The sequence below is a fragment of the Drosophila simulans genome, chromosome 3R (genome assembly GCF_016746395.2).
Source record: "Drosophila simulans strain w501 chromosome 3R, Prin_Dsim_3.1, whole genome shotgun sequence".
NCBI classification, from domain to species: domain Eukaryota; kingdom Metazoa; phylum Arthropoda; class Insecta; order Diptera; family Drosophilidae; genus Drosophila; species Drosophila simulans.
In genome coordinates this window covers 24,557,010-24,576,158 of record NC_052523.2, presented here as the reverse complement: position 1 = coordinate 24,576,158, position 19,149 = coordinate 24,557,010, and the positions used below count along the sequence as shown (strand labels likewise).

At 45.3% G+C, this 19,149-nt stretch overlaps 1 protein-coding gene and 1 long non-coding RNA gene across 3 annotated transcripts in view; one reads left to right on the top strand and one right to left on the bottom strand.

The window, feature by feature from the left end:
• The window catches only part of LOC123327293, a 100,758-nt gene that overhangs the window by 45,264 nt on the left and 36,345 nt on the right, over positions 1-19,149 (top strand). The window lies entirely within an intron of this gene.
• LOC6729926 overlaps positions 1-19,149 on the bottom strand; it is a 64,914-nt gene that overhangs the window by 29,829 nt on the left and 15,936 nt on the right. For both annotated transcript variants that reach the window (XM_016177699.3, XM_016177698.3), the window contains exon 2: positions 10,198-10,243. The gene's annotated coding sequence lies outside the window, so the exon portion shown is untranslated. The remainder of the gene's footprint in view (positions 1-10,197; positions 10,244-19,149) is intronic.

The following is a 19,149-nucleotide window of genomic DNA, read 5'->3' as shown; positions in this document are numbered from 1 at the left end:
AGATAAAAATCTTCTGCTATGCAAGCTCGTTAATACATTTTTGATGAGACACACACAACAAGTGGCAGGCGGATGGACAGCAAGTTATGAGGAAAAGTTCTGGCCCTTCCGCCCAACCAACCTGGCCAACAAGCACACACACTCGGTGCTCTCTGCTCCCTGACACAGTTTTCTCGACTCGACGACTGGCTTTTGAAATGTTTTGCCTGCGCCGCCATAAATCAGAAGCAGAAAACTGAAACTAAAAGCCTGCCCGCAGATGATGGGGGTTTTCACGGGGACGGTGCTGGAGATGGTGGGCGGAAAACTACAGTTAAATATGTTGTAACAAATAAAGTACATCAGTTGGGCAATGGCATCGCACAGTGTGCGCCACGATGAGGATGAGGATGCGGTAAGGATTCCTCTTTCTGCACGGCAGCTCATTCATATTTATGGCATTTTTGCATTCAGCCGACATCATTTCGTAATGTGAAGAGCTGTTACCGACCTTACTCTGTCAGGTCCTTTAACTCCGTGCCATTCCATTCCATTCCTCCTCCGGCCGTTTGTTACACAGAAATCATGGCAATTGGCACGTTGCTCATACGCCGCGTGGGCCCACTCGCACTAGCACTAGCACACAACTGGACCGGACTGGTGCTTATGTGCCCCCGTGCTCCCGTGCCCTCCTGCGATCCCTGGTCATTTATGAAGCTCATAAATTTCACAAAAATTTTCCCTTCGGTTTCTTTGGCGAAAATTACTTTGCAAAAATAAAGGAATTGTCTAATAAACTTTGCAATAAATTCGAACATAAATTTTATACACACAGCACGGCAGTCGAACTTCAAGCGTTAAAACTATGCCAACAAAAGCCATTAATTCCAGTCAGCAGAAATGAAGTAAAGTGTCAGTTATGCCGGTCGGTCGGTGGGTCGGTAGGTGGGAACCGGCTTCCATCGAGGGGTCCGCAGGACTTCGAAGGACTCCGGAGGTGAGCAGGCTGAGCTGAGACAGCGGAAATTAAATGCTGCCACTGGCAGTTCCCCTTACACAACTCCACCTCCCGTTTATGTTATTGCTTTTGCTGTTTGCGGAGCAAAGAGGCTTGTCCAATGCCTGCTACTCATAATTAGATGATTTAAAGTTATCGCAAAAGTTGCAGCTGCCTGGCAGGGACTGCAACCTGAACAGGTTGAATGGCTTGTGAGGTGGCACATTTGATGGGGGAGGGCAGTGGAAAGGCGGTTCGATTCACTTTGCCGTTTGCCAAATGTCTCTCGGAGCTTAATTGCAAAGTTTTTGCCATCGGAGTCGACGCTGCTGCTGTCCAAAGTGATTTCGCTGAACTTTGGCACATAAATTATGCGATTTTTAAACTGCCAGCCATCTCGGAGTTTTCAGCACTCCGCGCTTGGTTAGTGCGGGCTGTTCCTGTTCCAAGTTGAAGAAAACAAATACATATAATTTGGCATTCATGAAATTCACTTTGCAGCGCCTGAAAGTTCGAATGAGCCGCGGGCTCAAAGTAGCCTTGCCTTTTGCTCCTCTGCACTTTTTCGCGGGGCACTAATGTATAATGAGGACACACGAATCTGATACTGATGATCCCATCGCGCTCGCGCTTGTGTGTATGTGTCGGCATGTGTATGCCGGTCTATGTTTGCCTGTATGCAGAATGGATTAAAAAACTTTTGATTAACCTTATCAAAAGCAAAAGCTGTGTAAACATCGCACAGGGCGGAGCAATCAGGACATTGAGCGGAGCAGAGAGCGCAGCGCAGAAGGACTCGTACAAGTTTTTAAAAGAAAATAAGTAACTTTTTGACAGCCTGCTCTGCTCACACACGCCGGCTAAACTGTTGTTGCTTCCTCTGTTCTTAGCCCTTTGCACAAACCAAAAAGAAAAAGTTTGTTATTTTTTATAAAAAGCCAACTCCCTTAGTCTTTTGCAAAAAGCCAAGCGTTGATGCCTCGCTGCTCTCTGTATGCTCCGTGTTTATCTGGGCGACGAGGGTGTGTGCCGAAATGGCAAATAAATTAAAATAAAGGCCAGAATATGGAGGATGGTTCCCAAAGTTGGCGCATATTGATGGCCGGGGGAAGATAAGCGGGCAAACTCGCTGTCTTACACAACTTTTTGGTCTATTTGTTTTTGCTCTCCAGCACTAAGTGGCTTTTGAAATCCTGAAATACAGTCTTCATAAATTGGGAAATCCACAAATCAGGTATGCCACATATTTTATGAAAGGGACAGTTCACTTAAACACTCATTCTAGTTCTCGAACTCCAGCTTTAAATACTGGAAAACAAAAGGGTTTAAAATTTAAACTCAGGTAGCAAAGATGTTTTTCATTGTATCAGTGTGACAGTGGCAAATAGTGTTTTGCGTCTATAAATTAAAATGGTTTCTGGGGAAATATATTTTTTGTCATTGCCAAAACAAGGACATAAATTTATTCCAAACGAAAAGTGCACTTTCTTATTTTTTTGTCTATGGTATATGTCTTTAATCCCTTGTTGGTACTCTTGCGCACGCAATCGAAACTTAAAGTTCAAACTTTCGAATTTCTAAATCATGCCTTGTTTTTTTTTATACAATTTCAATTAAGAATATTTTTTTAGCGCCAGAAATTGTTTCATTTCACATATGACTGGGCTCTTGTTTGCCTACGTTTTTGTTCGATTTGGTGTGCGTTTGTTTTTTCCGCTTTCTATTTGCTCACAGTTGAGCGCAATAAAGCCGCAATTTGTGCGTATACGTAACGTGCTCAAGAGTCGCACCTTTTACGCATATGTACGCACTCGAGCTCGAGTTTTTCCAGGAAAAATCCGCCGACACCCCGTCTGAATGGAAATTGCCTTATCGCTGGGGCGTCGCACTTCAATCAGCGGTTAACTTGGCTGCCTGTTCGCCTGGAATTAACATGACACATTTGACGCAACCCCGCTGCCAGCACGATGTCTTTATCGCGACGATACACTTTGTTGTGCCTTGCAAATGAGCATTACTTGATTACCCGCAATTATTGTTACTGCTCCCAGACACACTCACGCATACCCACACTCTTACACACAGCACACACACACACACTCACAGACAGGAGCGCGGAAAGGGGCGCATAATTGCCGCATATGCGAAATGAAAACTCTGCCGGCAGCATACTTGACATTAGTGCGGTGGCTGCGAAAATTTTAGGTCAAAATGCTAGGGAAAACAAAAAGCAGAGAAAGTACTGTAAATGCGCAAAAGTCGGTACACTTCAAAAAAAAATAAGAAGAAACGAAAGAAATTTGACTTTAAAAGTAAACTTTTAGCATTGGTCTGCACAGTTACGTTTTTAATTAATGGCTAAAAAGTTAGTCACTTTAATAAATTAAGTAAAATTTAAATACAGGGACAGGGACAGATATGTATATTTACTAACATATCTTCAGAGGTCATTCACCTTTTACATACACTTTCAAAGCGGGAAACTTCTTTTTTCCAAGTGTTTTCCTGTCTGTGTGTTAGTGCTTTGTATATAAATGCTGCCGCTGCTCGGAGCAGTTATGCTCTGCATTTAATTACAGTTGCGAATCGCGGCCTTTTTTCGAGAGGCAGTCGCGAAAGTTTTCGCTCGGCCTCCACAAGTTTCACGTTGCTTGTTGCAAGCGGCAAGTTGCGCTTTGTGCCAGCCTAAAAAACCCAAACGCATTTCATTAACACAGCTCAACTTCACGGCAACAATACCAGCCGTAAAAGCAGCAACAGCGGCAAACAGGCGGAGAAATTCATTTTTTGCCTGCATTCAGCATGTCGCCAAACATTTAGCAGGCTCTTGTAGTGAAAGTGGGTGGCACTTCAGCCCTGAGCCAAAACTTGCCACTCACACTCACACACGAGTGCGCACACACTCACACACATGCAGAATCACACTCACAGTCGCAGACACATGTACTCCAAAACGCTGACGACCTCAATTTTCAGCGCATAAACACTTTTTATGCAAAATAAAAACGCTTTACTTTGTGCAGCGCATTGACCGAAATTTATTTTTATACCCACCCATACACACGAATACAATGCCATAGAAATACATGCAAAAATATATTTTAAATAAATCAAAATACGCAGAAAAATCCATTTAAACAAATGCGCCGCACAAAGAAAAGACAAAACAATTTGTCCCTAATTGGCCAGTGGCGCCCGAAAACTGGCCACAAATGCAAAATAAAACCGTAGTGCGGATTCAACTGAAAAGGGGGGCAATAATACAGCAATTCTAGCTAGACAGTCAGTTAATATCTAAATGGGTAAATTGAAGCATCATAGAAACCGAAGCGGATATGCTCTTCAAATCGAGAGATAGCTAAATAGGATGTCAAGTTTCACTATGCAGTTGAAACGTGTTAAAAAGTTTTTGTGGTTTAATTCTTATTTTTATTTCCTGAAAGCCAAATTAAGTTGTTAATTATACTCATTGACTGAATTACTAATGAGTATGCAGTACTCATTGGCAGAAGCAATATCAAATATCATTCTAAATTTAAAAACCGTAGTTCAATACCATTTATAAATCGTAATTGTTTTAATCAAGTTAACCGACATTTACTGCCAACCGAATCGATATCGAATTGCATTGTATGCTGATCGGTGAATACTATTTTATTTCTGTCGTTAACTGTGCGTGGAGTAAGGGAGTAAATATCGTCATGTCGACGACAAGGATATCGACGGCAGACGCTTGGCGACAGCCGGCCTGTTCGAACATCCCCTTTCGGCCAACATGCCCCTGCTCCTTTGCTCCTTTTGGCCAACAGCCGCCACATCCTGCACATTCGCACACGCAAAATGGGCAGGGAGGAGAAGTCAATACGTTGCCTTAATTGCTTACAAGTTGTTTGCCTTGTTGTTGCCGAGTATGTTTATCGTTTAAAGTCAAGTGAATTGACCTCGGCGCGACTGACCCATTGACCGGGCCGGAGTGCCAATCCCTCCACTCTTCCACTTTCTGCTGCCTGGCCCCAGTCTGTCGGCATTGATTTTTATGGAGCTTGGGCTATTGCCGAGATAGAACGACCAGCCGACCACTTTATGACTTTTTTAATTACTTATTTTGCTTAAAATTGTCTAGTGTAGGCAAATAAACAAATGGATCTGTGTGAGTGTGTGTGTGGGGCGCATACACTTGCAGAAAATATGGCTCCGTTTATAGGCAAATAAAATAATGAAAATTGCGATACGAAGAGCTCCATGGAGGCCACCCCAAAAAGTCTTTTGTTTGTCTTTTATTAGGACAGTAAAATCTTCCTTGTTGCTGTTTTTGCTCGCTTTTGATGCTGCTGATGCTGCTTCTGCTGCCACTGCCATAGCTTTATAGCTATATGGCTATATCGTCCTCGTCATCGTCCCGACTGCTAGCCACTTGACCAGGCCCAGGACAATGGGGACAATAACGATGTCGCTATCCCGACCTTTTGTCCCTTGGCCTGGGCAAATTTTTATATAGTTTACCATATTGTTGGGCTACTACTGGCTATCTTTTTTTTGTTGCTTCCCTGCTTGGCCTGCAAATATTTTGAGAGGAATGAGGCCAAAAGGCAAAGTCCTGGCCACAGCATAATTTCGAGTGCACAGATCCGAGGAGCAACAAAAACCATGACAAACAAGTTCGCCAGATGCTGTGACTCAATCCAAGTAGCCCGATGTCTAAATGAGAGCCACATGTACATGTATATATAGTATATATCATGTATATGCAATTTAGGGCGTGGCCACACTTTGATTATCTTCATTTAGTTAGGTTTTATGCTGATTTACTTAGGCCACAGACAGCAGCCATTTACGACCTTTTAACGCCCGCCACGATAAAATCTGAACGTCGATGCTCCCTCACTCGTCCTCGTCCATAAACCCTGGCCAAGAGCCATAAACCTGGGCTCAGACAATGGCTGCAAAGGGTCTTGAAAGCGATTTGCCATTGATACCCCCGCCTAAAATCGCCCAAGAGCTCAAGAGCACTGCATCCTCGCAATGGCCAATTCATTGGTTGCTCACATTTTCGGTGATTTAAATTAATTTCAAATATCATTTCTCACTTGCGGCGCACAAATCGACCCTGACCTGCCGCACAGGAGAGTTGCGGTGCCGGCTGGCTAATGAATATTTAAACAGCTGCACGTCCCTCTGGCACATAGAAAATATATGGACCCTTTCAACTGGTTGCCAGGACAGCACATTAGGTGAAATTTTGCAGAAGGGAAAGTTGTCTTGGCGGAAAAAAGTACATTATTTAATCAGTTGCTTTACGCTGAAAGCCGTCTTCCTTTTATATTGAAAATATAAGTACCCAAATATATTTCATTAAATCAAATGCTCCAGCCAGAGGAGCTGTCTCAATGGGAAAAATCTTAAGGCAATTGCATGGAGTGGCACATGCAGGTCGAGTCCAAACCAAGAAACCAGTTCCTACAAAACCACTTATTTCTGAGATAATATCTCAGAAATCTGTGCACGTTTGATGGCTTTATTTGCGTTTTCCGATCCAATGCCCCAGCTAGAGCCGCGCCTTTAAAGTAATTAAATTCTCGTGGTATTACGCATACGCCACATGTTACAGCTGAGATACATTGCGGACTGAGTGTTCCTGCCTGTGTGCGTTTGATTGTGCGGCTTGTAACCAGGCCATCATGTCGGCGCCTGCTGGCTTGCAAGGGCAGAAGTCTCGATTCTGGTCTGGTCTGGTCTGGTCTGGCCTGGTCTGGGTCTCTGTTTCCGTCTCCATCTCCGTATCCATCGCCTCCAACCGCCAGCCTCTTCGTCATTGCCATCATCTCATCTCTGGCCGGGTCTCATATCAACAATGTTGCTAAGCTGCCAGCTTCAGCTACTCCCAACCGCAGCGGTTTCAGCGTTGAAATAGCAGAAATTTTGATTTTACGACCTTGTTGCCGTCATTAACGTTATTTTATGATGACGCTGATACGACCGCGAAATATTGTGTGCCAGTCAGGCAGCCACACCCACATCCGTGGAGGCTGAAGGGCCTGCAGATTGTGTGCGTGTGTGTGTGTTTCGACCAAGTTATTATGTCCTGACGTCTAAGTAAAAAACCAATAAATGTTAATGAAAATACAAGAGACAAAGTTTAGTTCGACGAGAGGGAAACGCTTTGGTTGCATGAGGCATCGGACATAAGCTGATAATATTATTGCGCTATTAATGGGCTCAGGTTTTATGGCAGTTTTAATCGCTTTTGTTACAGTTGCCAAAGTCGCAACAATAACTCCACAATAGACCACAATAAAAAGAATTTGGCTTGCGTGCGATTCAACGTGTGTGTGTCTGTGTGGCGGGTCCTTTCAGCTTTTTCCTTCCACTTCCCGCCCCCTGTTGCTTTCGCTTTTGTATGACTAAGCAGCGATTGCAACTTTTTGCCATTGGCCCGAGGCAAAAACTAATTGCAAAACCAAACGCACATCCCAAGTAGCTACCGATCCCGCTTCCTCTTAGGCAGGCCCCCTCTCCCCACGCCTCCACTCGACTGGGCGGACAGGTGTGCCGAGGCAGCTGGTGCTGGTGGTGCAAGCAGAAAAGCAATTTAGCAAATTCCTTGGTGTTTGGCAAATAGAAAAGCCAACTTTCAACGGTTCTCAGTCTTTTCTTTCCCGCTTCACGCCGCCATCCGAACAGCATCCTTCTGCAAAATCAATTTTAATGATACCAAACTGCCAGGCAGCCTCAATGGAAAGGAAGCGAGGCGAGTGGTGGCAAGTAAATGGCAAATGGCACCTCCATAAAATGGTTATCCTCTAACTCATCCTGGCCTCGATTGCAACATATGCAGTCGGCAGTGGGTTGACTTTGAACGTGACCCCTTCAGCCAGAGATGGCCGGAAATTAAAGCTATACCCAAAACTTGCAACAAATAAATCGATTGATACATAAAACCTTTCTAGAATTTTAACAACAAATAATCAAAACAATATATTACAATTTGAAATCCCCTTAAAGGATTTTACAAAGAGTAACTTCAAAAATATGTCTCCTAAGAAAGGCTAAGGTATCTACAATGTATGTAATTATTTGCTGAAAATATAGTTTTAGGGGGAGTTTGCCCAAGGGAAACATGACAAAGTCTGGGGACATCTCATATCATATTTAATGCGTATGTGTGCAGAGTGTCTTTTTCTTCTTATCCCTTTTTTTAAGTATTTCCTTTGAGGGCGGCAAGTCCCTCAACTAAGTTGTTATACAGTTGCGTGCACCTGTCTCTAGCCATTTCCAGGTGCAAGCAGATGGCATTTCTTTTGCTCCTTTGGCCCCCAGGCGAGTGCTGGCTTGTCGCAATTAACGTTCGCGGAAATTCCTGGCAGTGGGATCAGCGGGTCGGAAGGAGAGGGCAAACGCATTGGGGCGTGAACAGCACGGAAGTCGTTCGGTCCACACGTCGGATACGTGCTTTAAGGTCTGACCTTCTTTATGTGTGAGTGGATGAGTGGGTGTGTGGTCGTGTGGCTGTGGGTGTGGGTGTGGGTGGGTGTCGCCGAGTGTCTGCTGCAAATTGTTGCATGACATTGTTCCATGTCACCCACATACCATCCCATTTCGTCCTGTTTGAAGGCATTTAGTGTTGGGGCTGGGTGCTCCCTTTTTAGCCATTTTTTTGCAGTGACAACTTGCGGCCTACTTACCATTCGCGTGTGGCATATGGAAAACTCGGGGAGTCACAGCAAAACAATTGCTGCCATTACAGTTTGTAATTCGGTAATCAGCCATACGAATCTGCATAATGGCAATCGGAGCTCGTTCCTCTCCGTTGTCCCTGCCAAGTTAGGTAAACATGGCAAGAAAAGTTGCCAACTTTTAATTGAAGTGAAAACGACGATAACGACAGCATTGTTTGGTGGCTGGAAACTGGGAGACTGGAGACTGGGTATTCGTATGGGATCCTGGGAAATGGTATTTGGGATGGCTCTACTCGGCTCGGTAGCTTTGTTGCCAGCCCGCTGGGATATATGAAAAACGAATACGAATATATATGTGTGATGGGAGCTAGCTACAAATACATATGCTGTGTGCGGTGCGGCATTGCAAAAACAGTTGCGGAATTGCTTTTTAAACCCACAGAGCGGCGCATAAAAAACCAGCACAGCCGCCCTCTGGGGGCGTGGCCCAGAAGGGTTGGGTTAAGCCTTTAAAACGTGAAACTTTTGAGCCGCTTCAAGTTTTAGCCAAGCGTATTTGCCTTTGTGGTCGCTCCGTTCCCAGCTGACGTGCAGGCAAAGATCCAACTCGACCCCATATGTATATACATATATATGGGAATATGGCGTTCTGGGCTGCAATGTTGAAGTTTGCACTGCATGCCTGCGTGGGGGTTTCGGGTCAACCTGTTGCCAGGTCAGGACCTCTGGGCATGGAAAGCAGCTGTAAACATTAGACAGGCTATCAATGCGGGCTGCGATACCGGCCTGAATAAGCAGGCGGCCTTGAAACGATAGTTGGCGCGGTTCGCTGGGCGGTAGTGGGTGGCTCCACGACTTGTAGCGGGTGGGGGTCAACGGGTGGCAACACCCGGCATTGTTTGCATTGGCGCACGCAAATATGTTTGGCAGCTCCAGCTGGGACCAAGGCACGCGCCGGAGTGCGACATTCGTGACGTCGCATCCAAGACCCAGTTCGCAGGTCCACCTACTGCGCCACTCCTCATCCAGGCTCATCCCTGGCCAGCTTTGATTTATTGATTTTAGCCACGGCACACAGCATACCAAATGAGACAATATTTACTAGACTCGCCGCTGGCCCACATGTGGCACCAACATGGTGCGCACTGGAACATATTTTCCAAATAAAGTCAAATTTAATATGAAGGTGTTCAAGAGTATGACGGGATTAAATATTTTCAGGCTTTGAAATATGTTGTGTAGATATTTTTAAAGGAGCTGTTGAAAACCCCATGGAATTGGTACACTTGATTGCTTCTTGATTTTTTGTAGTGTAGCATAGAAGCAGGATCCAAGCGAGCACGCCTGATATCAGTGTCAGACTTCCATTAGCCAAACTCAATGGACCCCGTTCGTCTCCTGCCCGCTGGATGTTTAATAAGCCCCCGTATTTTAAATATGGAGCAGATGCACAGTTCCCGGATCCGGATTCGAGTGCGGCCGGGCTCCATTTGGGGGGAAAATGACGCAAGTTCAATTAAATCAAAGCCTCAGCATATTTCTTACCCGCTAGACAGTTCCGGCGCCAGACGCCGTCTGCTGGCGGCAGTGTCTGCAAGTAGAAATGGAAGACGAATTAAATTACATTTAAAGCGCAAGCTGCAAAAAAAAGACGAAAATACAAAAACCCTAAGAAGAATGGAAGGGAAAATAAATTGGCCAGCAAAGAGGGAAAAAATGAAAATCATGGAATTGATGTGGGGAAGCCAAGAAAGAAGCACAAGATAAAGCCCATATTCGAATGAGAAATACACTGATTTCGGTACAGAAACAGGTTAATTTTCAATTCGCAACAAGTGCGTGATGGTATTAAGAGCTGCGTGTAAAATTTTTATATCAAATTATTTGTCCGCTTGCAGGTTATAAATCGAACTGCTCTCCATAATCCCGCTGCTCAATTGCTGAAATGCTTATCTGCTTAAGTGGCAAACGAATATGCCATTCATTCGCTCGTATCGTGATTACAGAGCGCATAAAAAGAAGCCGACAAAGTGTAAGAAATGGTGCCAATGAAACGAAATAAAATCGGAAAAAAGGCGGAGGAAACGAAAAGAATGGGATAAAAAGCTGGAAAAGCTCCTCCTGCATATAGGATGGCAAAAAAATGGGCGACCATGTGGGCGGCGGCGGTGAAGCCGAATCAAAGGCACAGCGCCAGTCCCGGAGATAAGTAAAGAGAGCAAAATTAAATTGGACATTTATCAAGAGATGCTTATTGATGCCCGAAGTGCCAGGCATCCAGCCAGCCAGGACAAACACAAACACAAACACATTCGCAGTCCCACTCACACCATCACACACCCAAGTCAAGTGGGCCGGCAATGTCGCTCAATTATTGTTTTGAGTGAAAAACTTTTATTGCCCGACAACTGGAGGAAAAGTCGAGGAGGCTCCACTGTTAAATCGTGTAATTTAAATGTTGCCCCAGGCAGACCAACAGACAAACAAACGACTGGAAGACACGCGGGCATAAATTAAAGTCAGAGGCCCCAAGAGTTCTCAGATCCCAGCCCTTAGGCCAGAGCCCCCACTCTCCAACTCAGCCTTGCGGACACGGACTCATCCCCCAGCAGAGGGATCAGCCACTAATTACGGCTATTAGTGGGGGCCCAGGAACAACAGGAGCGCCAGAAACAATTACGGCCCATTTAATCACCTGCTGAAAATGTAATTATGCTGCATACTTTTTCGGGCCAGGCTTCACACGCTCCCCAAAAAGTTTTCGTAGAACAATAAAACAAAAAAAAAAAAACAAAAACCAGCAACGAATTGAAATCGCCTCCAGTGGCATGAAATGTAGCCAAAGCGATTTAGAATTTATTGCATGAAATTAACTTTTGCAAAATAATTCACATAACTTCGGGGCGTGCTGAAAGGCCGTCCGAAGTGGCTTAATAAAATAATTTATGGTCGAGGCCGAAGGGCCATCTCAGTTGGCCGGCCACCAACTGCGACGCAGCGGTTGCCACTTGCCACGCCCACTTTTCGGGGAGTTCTGGGTGGTTGCTGCCCAGTCAAGCGGATGAAACAAAGCAAATTAATTACGAGTCAAAGCGAAAAACCTTTGACTCAACTCGGAACGCACCTTTACACACACAAACACACACGAAGGACTCGCAATGCCTTTATCAATATCCTTTTGACCAAAACCGGGGAGAAGAGCAAACAAAGTCTAATCAAATGCGACAGCAGCTGCCTGCCTCAAGGAGTCCGTGTGCCCGGTGATGCGTGCCTAATGTGGCAAAGGGGCAGGTCCGTGCTCCATCCCGATTCGATACGGCTGATCCGACTTTTTCACTCCCCCGAAAACTAAGCCCGGCCACTTTTTGCCCAGTGATGCGTTGAGTGGACTGAATCAACAGCTGCCAAACGTTCGGAACGCAAATTTATAATGTCTTAGTGCCCATTCCCAAGCTTTTTATCAACACATTTCACATGTCATTAGCCAGGAGATAGTAGATTAGGATGGACGGACATATATCCTTGAGTGGTGGAATATTCCCATCTTTATCGGGTATTCGACAGCTTGGCATTTTGTTTTCCAGCTGAGGTTCTAATGAAAAGCTTTTAAATTAAGAACAACCGCCGATGTGGGGCGATGCGGTGAGATCCATTTGAGATATTAACAAAGGGCACAGGTGACGGCGACAGGATTCGCCGGATTTTCCACAGACACACTTGAGCTGACAGTGCAACATGTGCACGTTGCACACACACACACACTCATGCCGCAGACAATTCCGCTAAAAGCTTCACACCCGTGGACAGTTGCGGGTGCCAACTCCGAGTCAAATTAAACGCTCCTCCAGCTCCGGATGCGCCTGCCACTCCTTCAGCTCCTCCTCCTCCAGCACACTCGAAAAACGCTCGAGGAGATGGGAGTTTTATCTTTGCCACGCCAGCCGCAGCAATGCGGCTAAGCATCATAACTCACGCCGGGCATCCGTGCTCGTCACTCAAGGAGCGTGAAAAACCTGCCAAGATGCCAAGAAGTCAGCAAGGAGTCCTGCCTGCATTATGCAGTGGTCCCGAGGCACCAAAGTTAGGCACTCAGGAAAAAATCGGGGCAGGAATTACTTAAAAACATGAATCCTCAAGAATTTCAATTTTGATTCACTATAAGGCGCAATCAATTCGGAATCGGATCAAAAGAAAGTACCTCAGCCTATATACGTTCTTTTATGGTATTCGAATATCTAAACTATGAAGTCTTCAACGTTATTAACACAAACAAAAGGAGATAAGTACAATTGTACATACTGTTAATCTTGGGATAAATTGAGAGATTCTTCCATCCCCATTTTCCTGGCCTACATTTTTTTGCTAACTGCAGTGGTAACATCTGGCGCTGAATGCACTTAACATGTTGTACCACAAAATCGTCCGCCATATGCCACGCATATTAATTTGATGGCACTCATATTTATGCCAAAGCAAAGCAAAAGCGTTTGCTGCTGCCGCAGTTGTTGCGACATTTTTTGACAAGTTGCAGTCAGTGTCTCGTTGTTGCAGCCGCACATTTGCAATGCAAGAAGCATGGAGCAGATGCTGCTGCTTCTATTTTGCATATGGACGAAGGACCGAGGAGTCGGTGAAAAAAAAGCTGCCAAGCTGGCAATAGACAAACAGAAGGACCAGGACCCAGGACTCGCGACCCAGGACCCCGGAAACTAAGGACAACTACGATTGCGACTCAAAATGGAAACTCCAACTCCGAACTGGCCGCGTCGCGATTTTTTTCCTCCCGCTTTGGGTGCATTCCACTTTAATTATTTCAGCAATGTTGCTGCTTCTGCTGCCGCTGCCTCTGGTAACGACATGAAATTTACATACGCAATTTCATTGTTGCCGCAGGATCTGGCGCTCCTTTTTCGCCGCCCCACGACTCGCGCCCCGCGTCCTTCGCCAATTCCACAGCATAACGCATTTTATATTCAAATTTTTTCGCTGCAGTCTGGCGACCAGGACACTGCAAATTCCATTCTATTCGCAGTTTGTTGGCCCTGCCCCCACAACTTTACTTTTTTCTTTAGCTGCTTTGTTTTTGGCCCAAGGTCTGTTAGCGCTTTTGGTACCCCGGGCTGCTTATATGGGTTCATAATAATCAGTTGCAAGAGAGAGTATGCAGAAAAGAGTGCTGAATTTACTGTCGATTTCACAGGCATTTAACCAGAGACTTACAATCCGGCCAAATAATGGTTATAACCAGCTTTTATGCGCTCCATAATGCGAGGCATAACGCCACACCAGCCGGGTTGCTAAGTCGCGGGATGGTTTATTTAAGGACCGCCAGATTTTGCTTTGCATATGACGGGGAACTTCTGGAGCAGGCATAACATCGCAGGAACTAGTTATCCCAAGGAGCAGAGTGGAGTCGAGTGGGTGGGTCCTTGCTGATGTACCTTATTATGCATGTTATGCACAAGTCCTTTTTCCATTTCCGTGCCATGTCATTGCACGCTTAAGGAGCAAATTGTCTGATGGAATTTGGTTTGTGTTTTTCTGATTTCACAGGGATTCACTGTGTTGTCCGACTGTCAACAGCTTTTAGGCCTCTTTTGGCCCTGTTAAATGTAGCGCAATAATGAGCAAAAATATTTGCATTTCTTTGGGCCAAACCGAATGCAATAAACTCTCGAAGTAAAAGCAAATAAAAAGTAATCAGAATTTCAGATTCGACCCGTAATAAAGCGACGAAGACTAAAAGGAATTAAAAAGTGTGCTAAATAATTCATTTTTGAATTAAAATATTAATCACTTTCACACCATTTTGTCGGCGGACATTGGTGTAGACCCGGTTTTTACAGCAGGCCGTCCTTTTTTCCAGGACACTTGTTTATTTTATTACTTTTTCGCCGCGCCAAGGGACAGGACGCCGAAACACCCAAGAAGAGGACGCCATGCAAATGAGCGACCTACCCGGGCATAACGAAAATCTTTTTAATATAAAAGTGAATTACTTTTAGCAGCGATTTCCGAGTGTGTCCTCCCAAGAACCATTAAAATTGACGAACTGTAAAGGAGCAGCAGAAGCAGCAGGAGCTTCACGCCCATTCCGGGCCACGCCCATAAACGTCTCGGCAGGTCGCCTTGGGTTATTAGGCAGCTTATTATCGGACGCATCAGCATGGTCAGGGCATCATTATCGAGTGCTTTGCGGCTTTCCGGGGTCCAGGATCCTTTGCCTTCCTTTGGACTGCCTTGCCGGCGAAAGTAATTTCAGTATCCTTACGCATTTTTTTAATAGGATTGCGTTTGGGGAATTACCTGAAGGGACAAGGAAAGCGGTGTGACCGCAGGCGGCAGCGGAAGCGAGTAGATGGCAGAGCGGAAATGAAAACGGCAACGGGCACTTTTAATTTCTCAAAATGGCAACTTACTGACATCCGTTGCCCGTTCGATTCATTGATTTAATGCAGAGCAACAGCCCAACGGTTCCTGGAGTTCCTGCAGCTCCGAGTTTCCTTTTCCTTTATTGGCAGCTTAAGAATTATTGGGACTTGTTGCAAGAGTTCATATCGTGCGAAGTAATTCAGAAAATACTATTGGCACGGCTGGATGGCTGCAGAAACAGGACACTTGCCACTTTCTACCCTCTGACTTTTTTACCTTTTCCACCTCCTGGCATCGAATTTCTACTCCAGTTATTCTTTTTGCGTCATTTTATGTTTGTGAAATATGCATTCGATTTTTTACGCTGCACTTTTTCGCTTATCTGCCAACTGGCAGCCACATCGCATGGGGGATACTGAGAACTCGCCGAGAGCAAATATCACGTATACGCAGTGTTGTGGCTTGTTGGTTTTCTTTTCACTGCAAATTAGCTGGCAAAGGGGGTGAGTGGAGCTGTCCCTGCCACCAAGTGTGCGATAATTTACTCATTTCATGTGCTATTAGCTGTCAGTAGAATGGGGTTGTTCGGCGGCTGTGGGGCTGTTGTGTAAGTTGTGTATGTGTCGCTGGAAATGACAGTTGCTAGTAACCAGTTAGCAGTTGCCAACTTTAAACGAACTCTGACCAGGACTCCTTCACTGGCCTCCGGTTTCGCCCTTGGTCCTTCAGTTTTATGCTTTATGTTTATATTTTCCAGGCCCCCCTGTGCCATATTTATCATGGCTCACTTTTGTGCCGGCTGCGCCTCGTTCCGTGCGGTTTCGTTGGGCTTCGTTAGTTGAGTATAGAGTAGTTGCATCCTTTCTCTCTATGTCCTGGATCGCCCTGCGTCGTCCTGCAAATTTACGCTATCTAATAGCTTCTCGGCTCGCCTCGACCAACAACAAACGAGAGCGAGACAATGGCTTCAGCACTTGCTGCACTTGAGCTCTTCCTGTGGCCTGTGGATGCCACTGCTGCGCTTTTGGCGCTTCCAGGAGAGGAACCCCGGCTGTGACCTAAATTTTTACCAAATTGGATAAATTTTTCGCATTTTCGCTTTGGCTAGTTTTTTTCCCCTTTTTTCTGTGCTCTGTGTTCGTCCTGTGACGCCGACGACGGCGACTTCGCTCTTGGCTTTGCCAGCCATTGTTGTTGCAATTTCTCGCCACATTTGATTTATCTCGCCTTATATACAAGTCGAGCAACATATATGTACCATCTACCCTACCATATCACGTTTTCAGCCCGTCGTTTTTTCTTTTTAGAACTGTGTGCTCTATGTTGTTTGTTGCTTCCGCTGTGTTGTCTCGCTTCTTGCCCATCCTTTCCTCTGGCGGCTGAGAAGTGAGTCACCACCGCAGTCGCTGGCTGGCTGGCTGGTTGGAACCAGAAACTGCTCTTCTTGTGCCACTTGTATCTCCAGAATTGAATCTCGCCCAGTTCTGCCATCTTTGCGGCAACTAGCTCCTCTGCCAGCTATGTCGTCTTGCTGGCCGCAGCGCTTTTTATTTGAAGTTTCTGCCGCCCCGTTGTTGTCCTTTTTTGTAGTATATTTCTTCCTTTTTTTTTGGTTAGCTACGTGTTAGGCATAGTATTTGGGCGGCCTGCCCTGTCGCCCGAAGCTTTTAATCATGATTTACGAGTCGGTCCCGTCCGACAAAAAGACAGACACCCAGGTCCGACAAGAGGTAAATATAAATGGAATTTTAAAATGTGATCTGATTTAATTATGCACGGCAAGTCAAAGGAAGACAGCCAGCAGGGCCAGGATGTTATTTATATATACATGGCAAAAAGCGATATAAACGACAACCTTTAGGATTTGGAACGGGCGGAGCCAAAGGGCCATTTGTTATACAATGCTTATCATGGGATAAAGAGTAAGCTGCAGGAAGTCGAATTTCCATTGCTCTAATTTCCAGTTAAAAAATGGTATATTTTCGCTTTAGCTTCATCCTAATTTTAAAACTTTGATTATGGTTTATAAAAGTAAATGTATAAATATTATATTCCACATAAAATTAAATATAATTCGGTCAAATCAAAATCTAATACCTAAAACTAACTCTTATCGCAACATTTCATTCAATCAAGAAAAATGTTAAACTTAACCGAAGTGAATGGATTCCATAACCCAGCCGGAAAATTCCCGCACTAAACTATTAAAGCTATTATGTTTTCCAGAAACTGCATATATATGTTTGTACGAGCAGGGAAAGTATACAACATTCCTGAGCTTGATCTCCCATCGTCGGCGTCGTCCTTCGTCGCCTGGCTTCATTTTCCTGCTTCCTGAACATTCTCTCGTCATTTTTTCCGTACTTTATTTTAGTTTTTGTTATTTGGATTTTTCACCCGGGGTCCTTCGCTTCGATGCATTTTGCTAAATTGCAGCCAATTGGCCATGGCGTAGGCACTCGGGCGTATACTGGATGTTGGCTAGGCCAACAATTTATGCGCTTTGTTGTTTATTAGCCCGTGCGGTCAGTGTGTCTTGGTTTCTGGGTTCACTCCCTATTGTCGGCCGGCATCAAATCAAATTCCAAGAGGCATGTTTGTCCCAGGATCGGAATTCGGTTGGGGGGATTTCGTGTGTAGGAGGCAGAATGCCGAGCAAATGGCAGGGGCACAATCACAAAATGAGACATATTCAAAAAACCACAGAAAAAGCCCCGCAACCCACAAACGCACACTCAGCGGGTAGCAAATACAAATAGCAGGCGATAACGCAAACTCACAGATACCAAGGACCTTACATAGATTCCAAACGCACACACATACGTATACACTTGTAGGCAAATATACAGGGACATGTATTTGCAGTGCCAACATCAAACGCTTTGCCCAATACCCCATCCCAATTCGCATCCCTCATTCCCATTCCCATTGCCAATCCGAATCCTCGCCGTCAACCATCAACAACGTTGTTTTTCTTCCCGTTTGCCGTCGTTGACGTCGTCGTCATGGCATAGTCAATATGTTTTCATTCAATTTGGGAAGCATTTTCATAAAATTTCCCACAAGAAAAACATTGCGCAGATACATATATAAATATGTGGAGTAACTTTGGCATGCCGTGCACAGCGCTCCACCATTTGGCAATAGGAAATTATGCGAAATGTGCTCGATTTGCGTAAACAAACCGGAAATGATGTGCCGCCTGCCGGCTGACCATTTTCAAAATGAACGGAAGGGCACAAAGGACGAAAAGTAAAAGAGGGCAACCTCAGCCCAGCGTACCCCCGAAATTCGGGGTCCAACCGCAACTGTATTTATATTTATGCATTTATTTATTTGCCAAAAGGATCAGTCGCGTCTTCATGTCTGCTCCCCACTCCCCCTCAAGAATCGCCATTTCTTTGGTGTGCCCATTATGCTAATTGAACAGTAAAAAAAGAATGTATAAAGAAGGGCCCCACTTTATAGGCCCAGCGCGTGCTTTGCCCTCCAAATTGGTCTAGGAATCGTAAAAATTTCCCGCACAAGGAAAAGTATGTAAATACAGTCCAGGTTCGAGGGGGTCGTGCCCAAATATTTTTAATAAAGTTCACGGCCCAAGCCGCTTTGGCTGACCAAAGCAGCCGCAATATAATTAGAGCATACCGCTGTCGGTCTTGTTGTTATTGCAAATTGAATTAGTAACCAAGGCAGAAAGTGGACAGGCAGCAGAAATCCTTTTTTGTCCATCCACCCACCGCCCGCTACGTGCCGGGCCAAATCAAAGGCGCTGGCAAATGGCGGCGGGGTGGAGTCGACCGTAACCGCAAATGGAAATGCAAATTTCCCGCGGTTACCGCGACTGCTACTGCGACCGCAGGACCTTTGGCCCAACGCGGCTTCTGCTATATAGCTACATGGCTACATAGCTACGCCCATTGCAGCAATTTAATTTCTTAAGCAATTTTCATAATCTGCAGCAAATTGTTTCTGAATGCTGCCAGCCAGTCCGGGGTCTCTCGTTAAATTTTATGCAGTTGGCGGCTGCATTCGCGCCACAATCTGCCATTCAGGCACAGTAGCTATTCGCTAACATGCCCACCCCGTCCCACCCGCCATGCCCTCGCAAAGTTTTTGCCATTTTAT